A 6,000-nucleotide genomic window follows, 5' to 3' on the forward strand; every position below is an offset into this window, starting at 1 on the left:
CCCAGCATCAGAGTCTTTTCCAATGAGTCAACTCTTCGCATGAGGTGGCCAAAGTACTGGAGTTTCAGCTTTAGCATCATTTCTTCCAAAGAAATCCCAGGGCTGATCTCCTTCAGAATGGACTGGTTGGATCTCCTTGCAGTTCAGGTGACTCTCAAGAGTCTTCTCGAACACCACAATTCAAAAGGATCAATTCTTTGGCGCTCAGCCTTCTTCACAGTCCAACTCTCACATCCATACATGACCACAGGAAAAACCATAGCCTTGACTAGATGGACCTTAGTCGGCGAAGTAATGTCTCTGCTTTTGAATATACTATCTAGGTTGGTCATAACTTTTCTTCCAAGGAGTAAGCGTCTTTTAATTTCGTGGCTGCAGTCACCATCTGCAGTGATTTTGGAGCCCCCAAAAATAAAGTCTGACACTGTTTCCACTGTTTCCCCATCATAGTGAACCCATAATATAGCATGAAAATTGAAAGTGAAAGTCACTCAGTCGTCAGCTCTTTGCAACTCCATGGATCTAGCCCACTAGTTTCCTCTGTCCATGGAATTCTCCAAGCCAGAATACTGGTGTGGGTAGCCATTCCCTTTTCCAGGGGATCTTCCCAAACCAGGGATCGAATCAGGTCTCCCATGTTGCAGGCAGATCCTTTACCATCTGAGCCACCAAGGAAGCCCCATATTTCACTTTAATAGCTGGCATGCTGATAATAGTCAGAGCCTTTGCCCCAATATATTTCTTTCTTTCTTTTTACCTTTTAATTGGAGGATAATTGCTTTACAATATTGCATTGGTTTCTGCCATACCTAAGCATAAATCAGTCATAGGTATACATATGTCCCCTCCCTCCCACTTCCTATGCCCCTCCCACCCATCTAGGTTGTTACAGAGCCCTGGTGTGAGTTCCCTGAGTCATCCCAATGCATTTGTTAAATCAGTTGTGAAGAAAATTATTCTTTGAATGTTCCTTGGGAACTAGGGAATTAGTGAACAAGTCACATAAATACACTTGCATTGTTATATCCCTATGAATTTCTTCTATATCAAAGGTATTCAAACTGCATATATCCTGTCTCCTGGAGGATTTGTTAAAACAGGGATTTCTAGGTCCCAGTGCCAAAATTTCTGATTTAGTAGCTCTGAAGGAGGCCTGAGAATTTTCATTTTAAACAATCCCTAGGTAATGGTGATGTTGCTGGTCTGAGGAGGCCATCATTTGAGAATTGTTTTATATTATACAAATAGAACCCTGGAGAACCCTGGGTCGGGAATATCCTCTGGAGAATAAAATGGCAACCCACTCTAGAATTTCATGGACAGAGGACCTTGGCAGGCTACAATCAACGGGGTTGCAAAGAATCAAGACAGGACTGAGCGACTAACACTTTCAGTTTCAAATAGAATTCTGAACATCTCAATTTTCCCGTGTGACACCATTGAGTCCACATTTTACTCAACCAGTTGAGCAAGCTGTTGGAACCACTCTCAACTACCTAGCACATTGCAGCAGTTACACAGGGTAAGATAATTGAAAGTGTTCACAAGACTTTTGTATACTCATAAAATACTTTAATAAAGGTTGGACATAAAGTGTGATAGGAGAAAGTAAACAAAGGCAAACATATGAAAGTTTTTCTCTGTCACCCAGGACATGCTTCATACTTAAACTGTGACCCATCAGAAAACATGTGAGATCCCTTTGACTTAGGAGAGCCACATACTCATCTGAGAGAGGATCTTTCATATCCTTGTGGTTATTTTTGTAGATCTGTGTTCTGTTTTAGTGATGCAAAAATGTTTTTAAGTTTTGTTTTGCTCTTTGCACTGTTGGTTTTGTTCTCCTAGATTTTCCCCACGTATATATATATATATATATATATATATATATATATATGTATTTTTGGTCCACTCATGTTGGTTAGTGAAGAGACTTAAAACAGTGATTGGCACTTCTCCATTCATGTGCTGAGGGATGATCTGACAGGAGCAAAGCAGTTTGCTATGTTGGCTTCTCTTTGACCCATTTTCCCTGCTAACAATCCTCTTATCTACTACTTGGTGGATATATGCCAGGTTGTCAATCTGGAAGCTAAATTAGGAAACAGGTTGGTGAATTCTATGTATAGTATTTCTTTTTGTCTCTAAATTTTGAGCACAATATGTTACCCATGCCTTCTGTTGCGCTTGGCATCACCAAATTAGGAGCCTCTCTTATTTCCGGTATAAATTCTCCAGAACAGTGGATTGTAAACTTTTATTCTCAAGTTTTCCTTACAATCTTAAAAACTAGTGCAGATCCCAAAGAGCTTTTGTTTATGTGGATTATGTCTATCAAAATTCACTATGTTAAAAAATTGAAGATTAAAAATAATTCATTGAAAAATAGCAATCTAATTATATTTTAATTTTATATTGTGATTTTAAGATTAGCCTAATTCTTTGAAGATATTTCTGAAATAACACAGTGAGAACAATGTCGTTTTATTTTTTTCTTTTTAGTTTTTTATTTTTTTAATTTTAAAATCTTTAATTCTTACATACGTTCCCAGACATGAACCCCCCTCCCACCTCCCTCCCCATAACATCTCTGTGGGTCATCCCCATGCACCAGCCCCAAGCATGCTGTATCCTGCGTCAGACAGACTGGCGATTCAATTCTTACATGATAGTATACATGTTACAATGCCATTCTCCCAGATCATCCCACCCTCTCCCTCTGAGTCCAAAAGTCCGTTATACACATCTGTGTCTTTTTTCCTGTCTTGCATACAGGGTCGTCATTGCCATCTTTCTAAATTCCATATATATGTGTTAGTATACTGTATTGGTGTTTTTCTTTCTGGCTTACTTCACTCTGTATAATCGGCTCCAGTTTCATCCATCTCATCAGAACTGATTCAAATGAATTCTTTTTAACGGCTGAGTAATACTCCATTGTGTATATGTGCCACAGCTTTCTTATCCATTCATCTGCTAATGGACGTCTAGGTTGTTTCCATGTCCTGGCTATTATAAACAGTGCTGTGATGAACATTGGGGTACATGTGTCTCTTTCATTTCTGAATTTTCATGAATTTGATGCCTGCCTTCATGGAGGATAGCTGGGTTTTCATACTTGCTTTTGCATTCAGTCTGTTTCTGTATCACATGTCATGTAGTTCTTGGAAAATTCCATTCTGTACTCATGAGAGAATGAGAATGAAAAAGGCAAAGCACATCTTTTCATTATTACAATGAAAATAGTTCTTATCTTCATCGACTGGTAAGAAAGGGTTTTAGGGCCCCAGTAGTAGTACCCAGACCACAGTTCAAGAACTGTTGCTTTAGAGAATAAATAAATATACCCTCTACTGAGTAGTGGAGAGGTAATTACCTAGGCATTTGGGGTTGGGCTGAGGTCATTGGTTTAATTCTTCTATATAAAATCTCAATAAATCCGTTTGTTTGTTTGTTTGTTTTTTTCTTGAGCTTTACCTGCTTCCCTCCTCCTTGATAAAAATAAAGCCCTGCTACAAGGTATGTCCTTGGAAATGCTATTTCAGATATTAAGTGATTGGCTCCCATCCTCTACCATGATTATGTTTTCAGAGAAGTTGGGACAAAGTTGTTATCTTGGGATTGGAGAGGAAGGGAAAGTTGGATCAAGATGGCAGACAAACTCTTAGCTAGAATGAGACGGTGTGTCTTTATCTCCACAGCCGTCTCTTAGCAAAATCTGTCTAGGTCAGACTATCTGACTATTTGAATAGGTATCAACTAATTTTCTCTTTCCATTGCTGTTTTATTTTTGTTCTTTGGATTTATCTTTTTTTATTTTTTCTGTTCTTCTAATAGGGCTTTAAGAGGCAGCACAGATATGTGTTGTGGCTATTAGTTCTTCCTTCTGTCATTATGCATGGTTGACAATAGTCCTTTGGTCTTCTTTACCATTTATTTCTTGATTAGTTGGTATAGGGAATTTTCCAAAAATGGCCACAGTGCTGTTTCTTGTCCTTATTTTCTTCTTCAAAGAGTATAGAAAATGATGCTGTGTGACTTCCAAGACTTGGTCATGAAAGCTGTGTTTCTCTAACTTGTTCACTGGAATACTTGTGCTTAATGCTGAGCTGCTATGTAAGAAGGCCGGTTACCCTGAGCTAGCCACTCTATGAGGAAACCCATGCTACATGGAGAAGAAATGTTTCAGTACTTTTTTTGATAGTTTCAGCTTATGACTGTTTTAATATCCCTGTATAAGGTCCAGACATTATGAAGCAGTGCTCCATCCTGTCTGAATTTCTGCATCACAGAATCTGTGAGCATAATAATACCATTATTTTTATCACTAGGCTTTGGGGTAAGCTGAAATAATAACTGGAACAGATTTTGGTACCAGAAGTGAGAGGCTGACCTAACTTTTGGATTGAGCAGTGGACAGAACCTGGAAGGGTCTTAAAGAGGAAACATGACTCAGGCTCCAGGAAGGCCGTCAGTGAGGGCTTTGAGGAAGTGGAGGAAAATGTTGGAAGCTGAAAGAAAGGAGACTGGAAATCTTTGTTAGATATAGTCAAGAAAATTTAGCAAAATGGTTACTGCCACAATATGGAAAACTGAAAATGTAGCTAACTTGAGGAATCCAGCTAGCAAGGTTAGAGATTTCTGAGCAGTCACTGTATTCCTGCTGGCTCTCCTCCTTTTGAATGAGTGCATACAGAGGTTAACCTGTGCTTGTTCCATAGTTGTATGTTAAATGTGTGTGGGGTAACATGCCGCTTTGTTTTGTAGATCTTCAGGTCAAGAGGAGCTGTACTTGAGGAACCACTTCTTGGGAGCTTAATCTACCCTTGGACCTGATTTAGATAATGAGATTCAAGATTGTCCTGATGCCATAGTGGATTGAGACTTTGCAGGTCTTTTGGAGGGTACAGTGTAGTCTGCATATGGGAATGATGTGAATTGTGACCAGAGTGAAGACTGTGTTACATTGTATTATCCAAAGATTGTCACAGTAATATTTCCATTCTCACATGCTTTTATCCAGTGTGCCCCTTGTCATTCTTCACCACTTGGATCTTAACAGGCTTGTGAATGCTTTGATCGAAGCATAGAGTAGCAGTGATGCAGTGTGACCTTACAAGACTGGGTCATAAACGGTGATGCAACTTCCACCTTATTTTCTGAAACATTTGTACCTGGTGCCCTGGACCATCATGAAAGAAATCTACGTTTAGCATCTAGGCTGGGAGGAAACCCAAGCTACATAAAGATTCCTGTCAGCAGTTCCAGACCCCAGGCATTTGAGTTGTTCTTGCTAAGGCAATGGGCATTGTGCAGAGACAAGTCAGTTCCATCATGCCCAGATTTCTAAGCTGCAGGATGCATGAACTTTATAAAATAGTAGTTTTATGTATTAAACTCTGAAGTAGTAACTAGAACAACTGGGTAACTTAAATATGTTCTAAGAATCATTAAGACCTTTTGGTGTATAGATGTGGTAAAGATGCTTAGTAATGTATACAGTATGAGTTTCAGTGAAAATGTTTATGACACACATATTAGCTGCCCAGTGTCTTGTTTATTCAATTATTTGGTTTTGGGATACCACGTCATATGACTGTCTGAGTTCTAGATAATTCTTGTTCTGTTGTACATTAGTGTGTACTGGTTTATTTGTAAACATACTATTCAGTTTTCATTTTGTTCTACTGGATTAAAAATTCAATAAATGATTCTTTCAATTTGTCTCCTTATTTTACACATAAAATATTTGAGATAAATGCATATTGAATAAATACTAAGTGTGTCATCTTCTCAGATGACATAATTTATAAGCTTTAAAAATGTGAATGTTTTCAGATGACTTAGGAAATGGAGAGTTATATATGACTATTAACTCCTTTAGAATTTCCCTGTAGCTCAAAACAGTAAAGAATCTGCCTGCAATACCAGAGACGAGGGTTCAATCCCTGGGTTGGGAAGTTCCTCTGGAGAAGTGAATGGCAATCCACTTCAGTATTC

The 6,000-nt window shown here is 38.6% G+C and overlaps 1 protein-coding gene across 1 annotated transcript in view; it reads left to right on the forward strand.

Annotated features, from left to right (window-relative positions):
- TDRD15 (tudor domain containing 15) overlaps positions 1-5,720 on the forward strand; it is a 90,088-nt gene extending 84,368 nt beyond the window's left edge. Inside the window, exon 6 of the mRNA XM_069582658.1 lies at positions 4,768-5,720. The gene's annotated coding sequence lies outside the window, so the exon portion shown is untranslated. The remainder of the gene's footprint in view (positions 1-4,767) is intronic.
- Positions 5,721-6,000: the final 280 nt, after the last annotated feature.

Source organism: Ovis canadensis, chromosome 3, assembly GCF_042477335.2.
Source record: "Ovis canadensis isolate MfBH-ARS-UI-01 breed Bighorn chromosome 3, ARS-UI_OviCan_v2, whole genome shotgun sequence".
NCBI lineage: Eukaryota > Metazoa > Chordata > Mammalia > Artiodactyla > Bovidae > Ovis > Ovis canadensis.